At 47.7% G+C, this 13,207-nt stretch overlaps 1 pseudogene; it reads right to left on the reverse strand.

The window, feature by feature from the left end:
- Positions 1 to 638: 638 nt before the first annotated feature.
- LOC101768518 lies at positions 639 to 2,169 on the reverse strand (annotated as a pseudogene).
- Between the last annotated feature and the right edge of the window lie 11,038 nt (positions 2,170 to 13,207).

Here is a 13,207-nt window from a genome sequence, read left to right on the forward strand (position 1 = left end):
CTGCCAGTTTGTGATTGGAAATAACGGTGATATACATTTTTACTATCAGTTCCAACGTCGACTACGTCCAACTACTTCAGAATCGGCGATGATAAACCGTTGGTGAAAAATTTCTAAACTAGTGCATATTAATTTTCCTAGAAAACTTAGGGCAAGTACATTGATATCGTCTAATAGGCGGTCTCATACATGAACACATAATTTTAAGACGAGTCAACATACAACCTTTACAATGGATTGTCTTATAAGTTGTCTAGTAGAGCTATATAGTTCCTCAATTTATGCATATAAAAAAAATAGTATGAGTTGCATGGCAACAACAACTCGTACAATGGTTGATGAGTTGTCTCATAGTCCTAAAATTTAGCTCATGAGGCGGTTGTTTCACGAAACAATGACATGTTTCTCTCTCCTCACTCTCTCTCTCCTCCAATAATTAAAAATCTTACGTGGCATATGAGACGACCCATGAGACCGCTGATGTGTAGCAATGTACTTGCTCTAGTTATCATAATATTTAGCTCAAAGCTTTGAATTTTCAAACAAGGACAAATTTATTTGGAAATCGGAATGTTCGAAACAAACCATTGCGCAACAAGAATACAAGATGGATTCGTTACATGACCAACCGGCGCTCCTCACTGGGCCACGCCACCGCTGGCTGGTCCAGCCTTCAGCCGCCTCACCGTTCTCTCCTTGGAGAGCTCCTTTGCTAGGTCGTTGAGTGGTTCAGCATTGGTTCTGTTCTCCTCTTGCACAGCCTCGTACTTCCCGGTGTCCACGTTGACCCTAGAGACTTTCTGCTTTAGCATGCGCTCGCCGATCTTGACGAAGTTCCTCATGTTCTCTGGCGTCGCCACGTCCATCGCTGCAGCGGTGCAGCCGAGCGTGTTGTCCTGGATGCGGAGGTAATTCCTCTCGCTGCGAAACAACTTGAACTTGACTGCAACATGGATGTCAACGAGGTCGGAGCTAGCGGCCATGAAGATGTCGATGATGGGAGCCATGCCCCTGTTGCGGAGCCAGCCGAGGATGCCCCACTTCGAGCAAATCTTCGCAGTGTACATCCCCTCGTCTGAACTCAAGCCGGTGCCAATGGACAGCACCAGGAAACGGCCGCAGTCGTCCTCCGGCGCCTTAAGAAGGTTGTGCGCCTTGGCCATGATGATCTCCTCTGTGATCATAGTCATGGCAACCATTGTCTGCAAGATGCAAGGCCTCATGCTTAGATCGTATTCGTTAGAATATATATCGAATATTTGTATAAGCCCGGTTACGATGAATTTAATTACAATGTTGTATTTAGCATTATATGGTAGAGTTCATGTCAAGATATGTAGCTCGTATTTCTTATTAAACATAAGATGTGGGTAGCTATCATAAGCATGATACCTAGGTTCCGCACGAGGACCCCAAAGCGGTGTGTCGATGCTAGGGCTAATTCTCTAACAAGACCGTATGCAGATAACTTGATTTCCTAGAACGATGTCAGGACAAGTGGCCGTGTAAGTACTGGATTATTGGCAGCGACACCTCCGTCGATGAGGTTTTACTCACGATCTACTCCGTCGGCATCTTGGGTCCAGAAATGGTGCGCAGGGAGGTAGGTCGGAGCTGCCGACGTGCCGATGCAGACATCAGATAGCAGTGCATTCTTTGAAGGCTTGATCTCTGCCTGCATGCATAACAGAGTTGTGCTAAAAACAGGACACAAATTATAGAATTTTTAAGAAAAATACAGAAATAGTATCCGACAATCAACTTGATAGACTCTAATCATCATTAGCAGTAATATGATATGGCAGCATGCAGTTCTGTATGAAATGAAGCATCTGTGATATGTCAAAATATAATAAGCTACACGTACGTCGTATGTTGAGAAGACGATCGGCTGCAGAAGCTTGACGTCGATCGAATGCGGGGATATGACGACATTGGTGAGCGTGTCACGCACCTTCGTCTCCCCAACCACATCCCTAGTCACCGCACGAAGGTACTCGCCGTCGTACTGGGTCCCCAAGCCACAGGGATGCCAGCGAGGCTGCTCCACTTCTGAGCGAAGATGCGTGGGCCGTGCTCGAGGTAGAAGGGATTGATGTCCTCGGTGGCAAAGAGCGGGCGCCGCCACGTGTCCTCTCCCGACGCGGCGAGCATATCGCCGCGATGAGCCCGCCGGTGCTCGTCCCGGCGACGTAGCCGAAGTAGTCCGCCAGCCTCGCCTCCGGGCCGTCCAGCTCCTGCAGCCGATCGAGCTTCGAGGAAGGCCAGCATGGTCCCCGGGATGAGGCCCCGGATGCCATCGTTGTCGATGGTCAGGACCGTCACCTGGTCACCGACGGCAGCGTGCACCGGTGGAAAACGTGCTTTTAGTCCCGATTGGTAAGGGATATAGATCACGAAAAATCAATTGGGACTAACTTTTCAGGATAAAAGTGTCCCCTCTTTAGTCCCAGGTTATTCACCGTAAACTAACCAGTTCCAAAAAAATAAACAAATAGGCCACCCACGCCGGCCGCACGCCGCTTGCCCGCGCCCGCGCCAGCTCGCCCCACGCCGGAGCTGCCTGCCCGCCCGCCTGGAAGAAAGGAAGGGGAGGATGAGGGAGAGGAGGAGGAAGAAGAGTTAGCGCTGGCAGGGGGAGGATGAGGGAGAGGAGGAGGAAGAAGAGTTAGCGCTGCCAACTGCGTGCGCAAGATAAGAAAGGGAGAGGAGGAAATAAGATGGAGAGAGACAGAAGGGCGCGTGAAAAGGTCCTGGTTGGGCCGTTAGTTTCGGTTAGTGTTTTCAACCAGAACTAAATGCCCACCGGATTCCTTCCATTACAACCAGGACTAAAGGGGCTCTTTAGTCCCAGTTGATATTACCTCCGGACTAAAGAGCTTGTCGGCGGTGGCCGACAATGATTCATTTCTGACATGGGACTAAAGGTCTTTTAGTCTCGGGTCCAAAGATAACCGGAAAAAAACGTTGGATGGAAGGTGAGTTGTCTACCGGTGGTAGCTCCTCCTCTGGGCCGATTCCTGCCGTTTGCTTAGCTGCCGCAACGAGCCAGCAAGCGAAGGTCGAAGCTCTAGTTTTTGAGGGGCAGTAGATGATGCGCGGCGGCAGCAGTCACCGGCAACCACTACTGAAAAACTGAGCATTCATCCCGAGGCTCAGTACCGGTTGTATTTTGGCCCAATACTAACGTATAGTTCCCCGTGACCCCCTTTAATACTGAGTGGGAACTCCCACACAGTACTAAAGAACTCTCCCCCTTTCCATCCGTCCGCCTGCCCCGGTCTCCCGCCTCCCTAATCCATCCATCCGCCTTCCCCGGTCTCCCCATGCCTCCTTTATCCATCCGTCCACCCACCCCCGTCTCCCTATCTCTATCCTCTCTCTCTTGGCACCCTCATCCTCTCCTCCTCCACCTCCCCTCCCCTTCCCCCTCCGCTTGGGGCGAGGTGAGGCAGCAGCCGCGACAGTGGGTGGCGGGAGCGGCCCGCGGGAGCGGAGGGCGGAAGGCTGGGGGACGGGGGCCGGTGAGGGTGGGGCCAGCGGGTGGATTTCAATTTTTTTTATTTTTTTAATACCCCTTCAGTACCGATTATTTCAACTAGTACTACAGACCCTTTAATACTGAACTAATAATACCGATTGTGAAACTGGTACTAAGGGGGGATTTCCAATCCTAGTAGTAAACATTTTGCAAGACAAAGCATGGCAGGCGAAACGGATCGAAGAGCTCTGATGGCAACGAGGAATAATTAACAAGATGATTAATACAGTGATCGAGTAGTTACTAGCTGGGTATAGTTACGCATTTTCCCCGTTTATTTATTAGCAAATTAAAGGGGCGTTTGGTTTCCTTTGCTTATTTTTAGCCCCTATCACATCGAATGTTTAGATACTAATTAGAAGTATTAAACATAGACTATTTACAAAACTCATTACACAGATGGAGGCTAAATGGCGAGACGAATCTATTAAGTCTAATTAGTTCATGATTTGACAATGTGTTGTTACAATAATCATTTGCTAATGATGGATTAATGAGGTCTAATAGATTCGTCTCGCCGTTTAGCCTCCATCTGTGCAATTAGTTTTATAATTAATTTATGTTTAGTTCTCCTAATTAGCCTCTGAATATTCGACGTGACATGGACTAAACTTTAGCTCGAGGAAACAAACATCCCCTAAACGTAAGTTGATAGAGAGACCAAGAGGTGCACAGTGAGAAAGTGGACACCATATTCAGCCTGACGACCTTGACCAATGTAGGTATACTACATCGATGGAGTTATCTCTGGATGCGCAGCTGGATTTCCATTATTCGGTGAACAGAAATGCATGCATCGAGCAATAACATGAAGTACTATACATAGGATATTTTAACGCCGCTGTCATCACAGTGCTTAGCCATGTGGCCATATTAAACCTTGCAGTGGATATGGATACTTTGAAAAAGTGAGCATTAGTTCTGATTGAAGAGACGCATAGGTCTCGAAAATCCAACCAAGACTAATTTTTCGAGACTAAAGTCCCCCTATTTAGTCCTGGGTATTACACCCAGGACTAAAGATCTCCTTTAGTCCCGGTTGGTACTAAAAATGTTCAAAAAAATAAAAAATGAGCCACTCCCGCTCTCCTGCCTGCTCCCACCCGTGCCAGCTCGCCCTCACCGGCCGCCCGCCGAAGCCCGTGCCGCGCCGGCGTGCCAGCCCGCCCTCCCGCACCGCGTGGAAGAAAGGGAGAGGAAGAGAAAAGATAAGGAAGAAGAGAAAGAGTGTTGCCTGCGCGAGATAAGCGAGAAAGGGAAAGGCGGAGAGAAGATAAGGTGGAGAGAGAGAGTAGGGAGGGGCCTGCGTGAAAATATTTAGACATGGTTGGAGGATCCAACCAGGACTAAAAGAGCCTTTTAGTCCCGGTTGGAACTACCAACCGGACTAAAAATTTAGTCCTATTTGGTAATTCCAACCGGGACTAACGGAGGAGCATTCAGTCCCGGTTGGTGTTTTTAACTAGGACTAAACGTCCCACCAAATTTCCTCCATTACAATCGGGACTAAAGGATGTTGCTCTTTAGTCTCGGTTGATATTACCAACTGGGATTAAAGAGCCCATCGAAGGTAGCCACCAGTGATTCATTTTTAATCTGAGATTAAAGGCCTTTTAGATCCGGATCTAAAGACAAACGGGAAAAAATATGTTGGATACCAGCTCCTCTCGGCTGATTCCTGCCGTTTGCTCAGCTGCCACAACGAGCCAGCAAGCGAAGGTCGAAGCTCTGGTTTCTGAGGGGCAGTAGACGATGGGCGGCGGCGGCCGAAATGGATCGAAGAGCTCTGATGGCAACGACGAATAATTAACAAGATGATGGATACAGTGATCGAGTAGCTACTGGGTACAGTGTTTTGTACTACGTACTATTTTCCCCTGTTAATTTAGCAAATTAAATGTAAGTTGATAGAGAGACCAAGAGGTGCACAGTGAGAAAGCGGACACCATATTCAGCCAGACGACCTTGACCAATGCTAGGTATACTTAGGGTGTTTGGATCTAGCCTAAACTTTAGTTCCTGTCACATCAAATATTTTGATATTAATTAGAAATATTATATATAGACTATTTACTAAACGGCGAGATGAATCTATTAAACCTAATTAGTTCATAATTTGACAATGTGCTGCTATAGTAACTATTTGCTAATGATGGATTAATTAGGCTTAATAGATTCATCTTGCCATTTAGCCTTCATCTGTGTAATTAGTTTTATAATTAACTCATATTTAATCCTCCTAATTAACCTCCAAATATTCGATGTGACACGTACTAAACTTTAACCTAGGATTTATCTCTGGATGCACAGCTGGATTTCCATTATTATTCGATGAACAGAAATGCATGCATCGACAAGGACACGAAGTACTATACAAAGGATATTTTAACGCCGCTGTCATCACACATCACAGTGCTTAGCCATGTGGCCATATTATATTTTAACGCCGCTATCATCACAGTGCTTCGCCATGTGGCCATATCATATTTTAACGCCGCTGTCATCACAGTGCTTAGCCATGTGGCCTTATTAAACCTTGCAGTGGAGTCCTGATTGATGAGACGCGCATAGGTCTCGAAAATCCAATCGAGACTAATTTTTCGAGACTAAAGGCCTCCCTCTTTAGTTCCAGGTATTTCACTCGAGACTAAAACCTCCTTCAGTGGTTGGTACTACCGATCGGGACTAAAAAAGCTTAAAAAAATAAAAAAATGGGCCACCCTCCCCGTCCTGCGTGCTCCCACCCACGCCAGCTCGCCCGCGTCGGCTGTCCCCACACGCGCAGCTCGTGCCCCTCGTCACTCCGCTGAAAGAAAGGGAGAGGAGGAGGAGAGAAGATAAGGAGAAGAGAAAGAGCATTGCTGCGAGAGATAAGGGAGAAAGGGAGAGTAGGAGAGAATATAAGGTGGAGAGAAAGAGGGGGCCACATGAAAATATTTAGTCCCGGTTGGATCGGACTAAAATGGACCTTTTAGTTATGGTTGTTAATTTCAACCGGGACTAAAGGGAACTGGTGTTTTCAACCAAAACTAAACGCCCCACCAGATTTCCTCCATTAAAACCGGGATTAAAGGATGTTGTCGGTGGTTTATTTTTGACCTGGGACTAAAGGCCTTTAGTCCCTCATCTAAAAATAACTGGGAAAAAAAAGTTGGATGGAAGGTGAGCTCAGCAGCTCCCCCTCCCGGCCGATTCCTGCCGTTTGCTCAGCTGCCACGACGAAGCTCTAGTTTCTGAGGGGCAGTAGACGATGCGCGGCGGCGGCACAATCGCCGGCAAAATTTTGCAAGACAAAGCATGCAGGCGAAATGGATCGAAGAGCTCTGATGGCAACGAGGAATAATTAACAAGATGATGGATACATTGATCGAGTAGCTACTAGCTGGGTACAGTGTTTTGTACTACGTACTATTTTCCCCTATTTATTTAGCAAATTAAATGTAAGTTGATAGAGAGACCAAGAGGTGCACAGTGAGAAAGTGGACACCATATTCAGCCTGACGACCTTGACCAATGCTAGGTATACTGCATCGATGGAGTTATCTCTGGATGCGCAGCTGGATTTCCATTATTCGATGAACAGAAACGCATGCATCGAGCAAGGACACGAAGTACTGTACAAAGGATATTTTAACACTGCTGTCATCGTAGTGCTTAGCCAAGTGGCCATATTAAACCTTGCAGTGGACATGGATATTGGTGGAAAAGTGAGCATTAGTCTTAGTTGCAGAGACGCATAGGTCTTGAAAATCCAACCGAAACTAATTTTTCGACACTAAAGGCCCCCTCTTTAGTTCATGGTATTTCACCGGGTACTATAAAAATACTAAAGACCTACTTTAGTCCTGGTTGGTACTACCAATCGGGACTAAAAATGTTCCAGAAAAATATAAAAAAAATGGGCCACCCCCGCCGTCCTGCCTGCTCCTGCCCGCGCCAGCCGCCCGCCCGCATCGCCCGCACGCCCGTGCTGGCCGCCTGCCGGAGGTCGGGCCATGCCGGCGCACCAGCCCGCCCACCCGCCCGCGCCACTCATGCCCCCGTCGCTCCGCCCGAAAGAAAGGGAGAGGAGGAGGAGAGAAGATAAGGAAGAAGAGAAAGAGCGCTACTTGCGTGAGATAAGGGAGAAAGGGACAGGAAGAGACAAGATAAGGTGAAGAGAAAGGGTGGCGTGAAAATATTTAGTCCCGCTTGGAGGATACAACCGGGACTAAAAGGGGCCTTTTAGTCCTAGTTGGAGCCACCAACCGGGACTAAACATTTAGTCCAGGTTGGTAATTCCAACCGAAACTAAAGAGGGCCGGTTGGTGTTTTCAACTAGGACTAAACGTCCCACCAGATTTCCTCCATTACAACCGGGACTAAAGAGCCCGTCAGAGGTGGCCATCGGTGGTTTATTTTTGACCCGAGACTAAAGGCCTTTTAGTCCCAGGTCCAAAGACAACTGGGATAAAAAAATGTTGAATGGAAGATGAGTTCTCTACAAGTGGTAGATCCTCCTCCCAGCCCATTCCTGCCATTTGCTTAGCTGCCACGACGAGCCAGCAAGCGAACGTCGAAGCTCTGGTTTATGAGGGGCAGTAGACGACGATGCGCAGCGGCGGCACAGTCGCCGCCAGAGGCCAGGCCGCGCTAGCCCGCCCACCCACCCGTGCTGCTCGTGCCCCCACCGCTCCACCTGGAAGAAAGGGAGAGGAGGAGGAGAAAAGATAAGGAAGAAGAGAAAGAGAGCTACCTTGCGCGAGATAAGGGAGAAAGGTAGAGGAGGAGAGAAGATAAGGTGGAGAGAGAGAGCGGGGGGCGCATGAAAATATTTAGTCTCCGTTGGAGAATCCAACTGGGACTAAAAGGACTTTTAGTCTCGGTTGGAACCACCAACCGGAACTAAAGATTTAGTCCCAGTTGGTACTTTAGTCCCGGTTAGTAAGTCCTGGTTGGAATTTTCAACCGGGACTAAAGCCCCACCAGATTCCAACCAGGACTAAAGGGGGCTCTTTAGTCCCGGTTGATATTACCAACGGGGACTAAAGCTCCCATCATCGGTGGCTGTGGTGGTGGCCGTTTGACCTAGGACTAAAAGCCCTTTAGTTTCGGGTGAAATACGATCGGAACTATAAAAACGCTGGATGGCTCTACTAGACGAGAGGACGCCGTTCTTCTCCAATCAGCTTGTGCATGCATGATGGATGCATTCCTGAAGCAATTGAAGACTGCGTAATTGTGTCCTGGGCCTGTCCAGTCGGTAAACACATGTTGGGCGTCGCCACGACAGCATCACATGGTGCTCATGGCATGCACTAGACACCATGACACAACACCTACTTCTCAAGGTCGTCTCGTACGTAGCTTGGTTGTCAACTACATAATGATGCGCAAACACTAACATGTTTCCTGCTGGATCCTAGGTGTTGTCAAACTTGATGCAGCACATCTTCAGTCACTTGGTAGAGTGCATGCGGCATGTAGTGGCACAAAGCACGGCACCAACGGTAGCCCCCAGCGCCATCTTCAGAAAAGACTAGTGGTAATGATAAACCTGAATGTAGTGATGGATTATCAAAATCAGTTCCAAGTCTTAAGTTTATCCTAGAGAATGGGTGACCAAAAGGGGTGCACAAAATGGGTGACCAAAAGGAGTCTCAAAAAAGAACAGTCACCTTTGCAGGCTCAACAGGCCCACAATTAGCACGTGGAGATTATTATTTTCATTCTAATATATAGCCCTTATTTTGAGAATGAATGAAATCCAAAAGGAGGCTTCAAATGTGATATTTATCAAGAAAAAAAAGGTAGCCAACACAAAAGTATCACAACTTGACAGTTGACGAAACATGTGTTTACCGACTGGACAGACCCAGGACTCCTTTTGCTCTTGCATATACAGTACGTACTCTTGATTTGATTCAATAGCCCCTGGCCCCTGTTGGCCTCGCGTACGTACGTCTCGCGCCGGTCAAGCTGGTCTTACCAACACGGCTTCACGCCGTTAACTCATCTGTCCACTGTATCATCGTATGGAGGGTGGCGACGGCGGGGCGGGCGGAGGGTGGGGGTGGAGGGGCTGCGGGGGCCGGCAGCGGGGGCGGGCGGTGGGGGAGGGGGCGCGGGGTGCGGGTGGGGATTTGTTTTTTTAATTTTTCAATACATTTAGTACTGGTTATCTCAACCGATACTAAAGGAGCCCCCTCTAGTACCGAATTGTTAGTACCGGTTGCACAACCGGTACTGGAGAGGGGTTCCCAACCAGTAGTAGATGCGTTTTCTCTAGTAGTGGCTAGTTGGAGCGGAGGGGGTAGCTACCGCCATTTGAAACGGCGGTAGCCGAATACCGCCATTTGAAAGGGTGGTAGCTACCGCCTCCGCTCCAACCGTCGATTGCATTGGGTGGAGCCAGCTATAGCCGGTTGAAACAGTAGCCGTTTCAACCGGCTATAAGTTGGAGATTTTTTTTTATTATTTTATTTTCGTGTAATTTTTTCTTCGAGTAAAAAAAATATGAAGTTACATTGGAAGCACTAAATATTCGAATATGTCACTATTGGTTGCAATATGAAACTTCCTAATTTGAGAGAGGTAGAGTGCTATGAAACTTCCTAATTTGAGAGAGGTAGAGTGCTTGGAGGAAATAATTGAAAATGAATTAACTCCGGCCATTAGATACATAGCTGTTTTCAGCGAAATTACAATAGATAAAAACAAAATTCGTGCACAACATACGAACACCAATGACTCTAAAGTGAACAATTAATTATAGATTGCAGTGGCATGTGTGGCACGGATGCTATCCTAAACATGTGCCATTGCTAAACCTAGCATACATTAGGTAATTGAAATAGAACGGGGATAGAGCCATCTCTACTTTCTAGTAGAACTGGCTTTGGGAGAGTGAGAGGGCCTAGCATCATAGTAGCCAACACCCTCAAAGCAAGGTGGAGATGTGGGGTGATCCTTGTTGTGGTGGTAGGGGCACTTGCACCATGAATCAGTACAAATCAAGTCACTTGCAATGTTAACCGCCCAAGAATTTGCATCAACTTCGGATTGAAGGTTCTTGACCTTACGCTCGAGGTCAAATATCTTGCACTTGAGGTAGTGGATGTATTTTTGGGTTGGCTCAGGAAGTGGAGGATCGACCCACTTCGCATAGCGGCTATTTCCTTCATCGAGATAAGACTGAACGTGATGTTAGTTTGTAGCACGAAAAGCTTAGCAAGAGTAAGGAAGTAATAACATGATTGACCAAGCCATACGAGCATCAAAAGAAACGCCGGCTTCCATCACCGTAGCCATCAAATAGTTGCATGACACAAGCCACGCCATGGTGACATATTGGCCATGCATCATGGTGGTCGTCATAAGGCCTAAGGCAGTTTGGAGGGGCGTAGTTAGCCTTGTCATACAGAGGGAAGTCGTCGAGGGGTGCCTCATACTCAGTTGGGCCAAAAGAACCTGGCCAACTGATGGTGGGAATAGGCGCATCCCCTCCTCTTCCCCTCCTCCCACGACCTCTCCCTCTTGTAGATGCCATTGTTCTTCCTCTTACTAAGTGGTGTGGAAGGATACGGGAGAGGGAGATCCAATATAAGGAGTATTGAGACGGAGATGCACTGTTCAGTACCCTGTCGTGTTCAATCATCCTGAAAAAGGTTAGATATAGGCTTTGTAGGTGTAGGGACGTAGAGCTGAGTGTCGAGTCCCATCTACCTGAGAAGGCTCACGTTTAGGGTCTTTCCAGTAGGCTTTTCAGTGACGGTTCATGTCAATAGTGGATTAGCACTATTTGAGTATTATATTGGCTGCATAGCAGTATAATGGGAATACTGTGGAATTTGAGTACTTGAAGCATGGAGACGAAATGTTATCACAGTACAAATAACAGTACAATGGCATCTAAGGCACCCAATATGAAAAACCTAAAGAGCACCTTCCCTAGGATAAAATGCCTTAGGTAATGTAAATTGATGGATCACAACTAATGTTCTACTGGGTGAACCAGGGAAGTTTCCCCTTCCTCATTATTTTGGAGGAAAATTTTGCCTCCTACTTCTTCATCTTCTTCTATCTCTCTTCTTCCTGGAGGAGTTGCACCTGACAAGCTTTGAATTCTTCCTACTGCTATTTTAGTGCTGCCTCTCGAGCACCTAACTGGTCACGCCGCCTCTGCAGTTCATCCTCCTTGCCCTTCAAACGGATCTGTTGTTGGCGGATGCGTCACTCTTGCTCGAGCCGAGCAAGATGTGCCGCGTCTCGAGCGGCTTCCAGCCTACCATAGTATTGGGCTTTGGTCTCTAGCACCACTGGGATTATGCCCACCTCCCCTAAAGGCCTAGTGTTGATCCATTCAATAAATGCGTAAGCCTGCATGTTCATTCGTGATTAGTTCTAGGTACCAGTACATAGAAAATATATTTAAAATGTTTATGAATGAAATAACCTTAAAATCATCATCAATGTCGAGACATTTGAAGTACCTACACCCCTTCTTCCCAATAGGTACTCGATCCTCCCATACTTGCAACCACGCACGGAAGCCGAGGCGCTCATTTTGCTCATCCCTCCACTACATCATTTCTTAGAGGGAGACGCAACCATCGCTACAAGCGTTGCATTCGGGTTGGGAAGTGGTAGTAGTGCGTTTGAACACTAGTGACATGATCCATCGACCATGTCCATCATGGCAAAAGGAAAAGGATATGCATGGACAACATAGTTTGCACCGGCCTATCTATCAAAGTCTCTGCACCGGCCTACATAATATAGTCTGCAAAGGAGCACACATCATAGTGTACAACATCCAACACATCAGAGCCAACACCAGCCTACAAAAAATAAAGGAGGCCCTATGGAATAAATGCGTCCTCGCTTGTGATGCACAGCACCAGGACCACGTCTCGCAGCCCGCTGCGCTGCTCTGGTCTGCAGATGGTCGTACGTAAAGGGCTCTGGAGGGGCAACCTCGCGAGCCGGACATCCTGGTGCATCTGCTACTAGTGTCGCAAACTCCTAGGTGTAGCCCTGTGTCGGAGGCACTAGCGTGTCACCCGACTGTGAAGGACCTATCTCCTTAGTGTCGTAGGTGAAAAAGGAGTCCACCTAGCTTGTACTTGTCCTCTGGGTCTCATCCTCTACAGACTCGTCATCGGTCCCTTCGCGGCCTGTGTACGCTGTTATCGAACCAAGAAGTGTTATTGTAAATTTCAATCCGTATTTGTAATGGAATAGAATGCATGTATTGATGACGCGCCGAAGTTGTCCACACAGAGCCCACGTGAAGACGGTCCTACTGCACTAAATGCTCTAAACTGTTGCGGAACTGTGTCACAAAATTATAAGGTTGTACGACCAATTAGAGAACAATTGGTGAATGGAAAATGAGAAAGTAATGAACACATACTTGTGGGGGTCAAATACTGTGGACCTGGTGCATAAGTGGAAGGATGTGCTGCAGCAGCTATCCAAAATAGTGCATGTGGAGGAGTCCACGCCCCGGGGGGGTTGCATGTGCTTGTGGTGCACAAGATGCCGCGTGGTACGCTGAACATGTGGGTGCAGCAGAAGACGAACCGGGGTGGTGCATAGGTGGTGCTAAAGATGAACTGGGGTGCTGCGTAGGTGGTGTTGAAGATGACCAGGGATAGCCAGCCCGTGGTTGAACAAGAACGTCAA

This window comes from Setaria italica, chromosome III (assembly GCF_000263155.2).
Source record: "Setaria italica strain Yugu1 chromosome III, Setaria_italica_v2.0, whole genome shotgun sequence".
Classification (NCBI taxonomy): Eukaryota; Viridiplantae; Streptophyta; class Magnoliopsida; order Poales; family Poaceae; genus Setaria; species Setaria italica.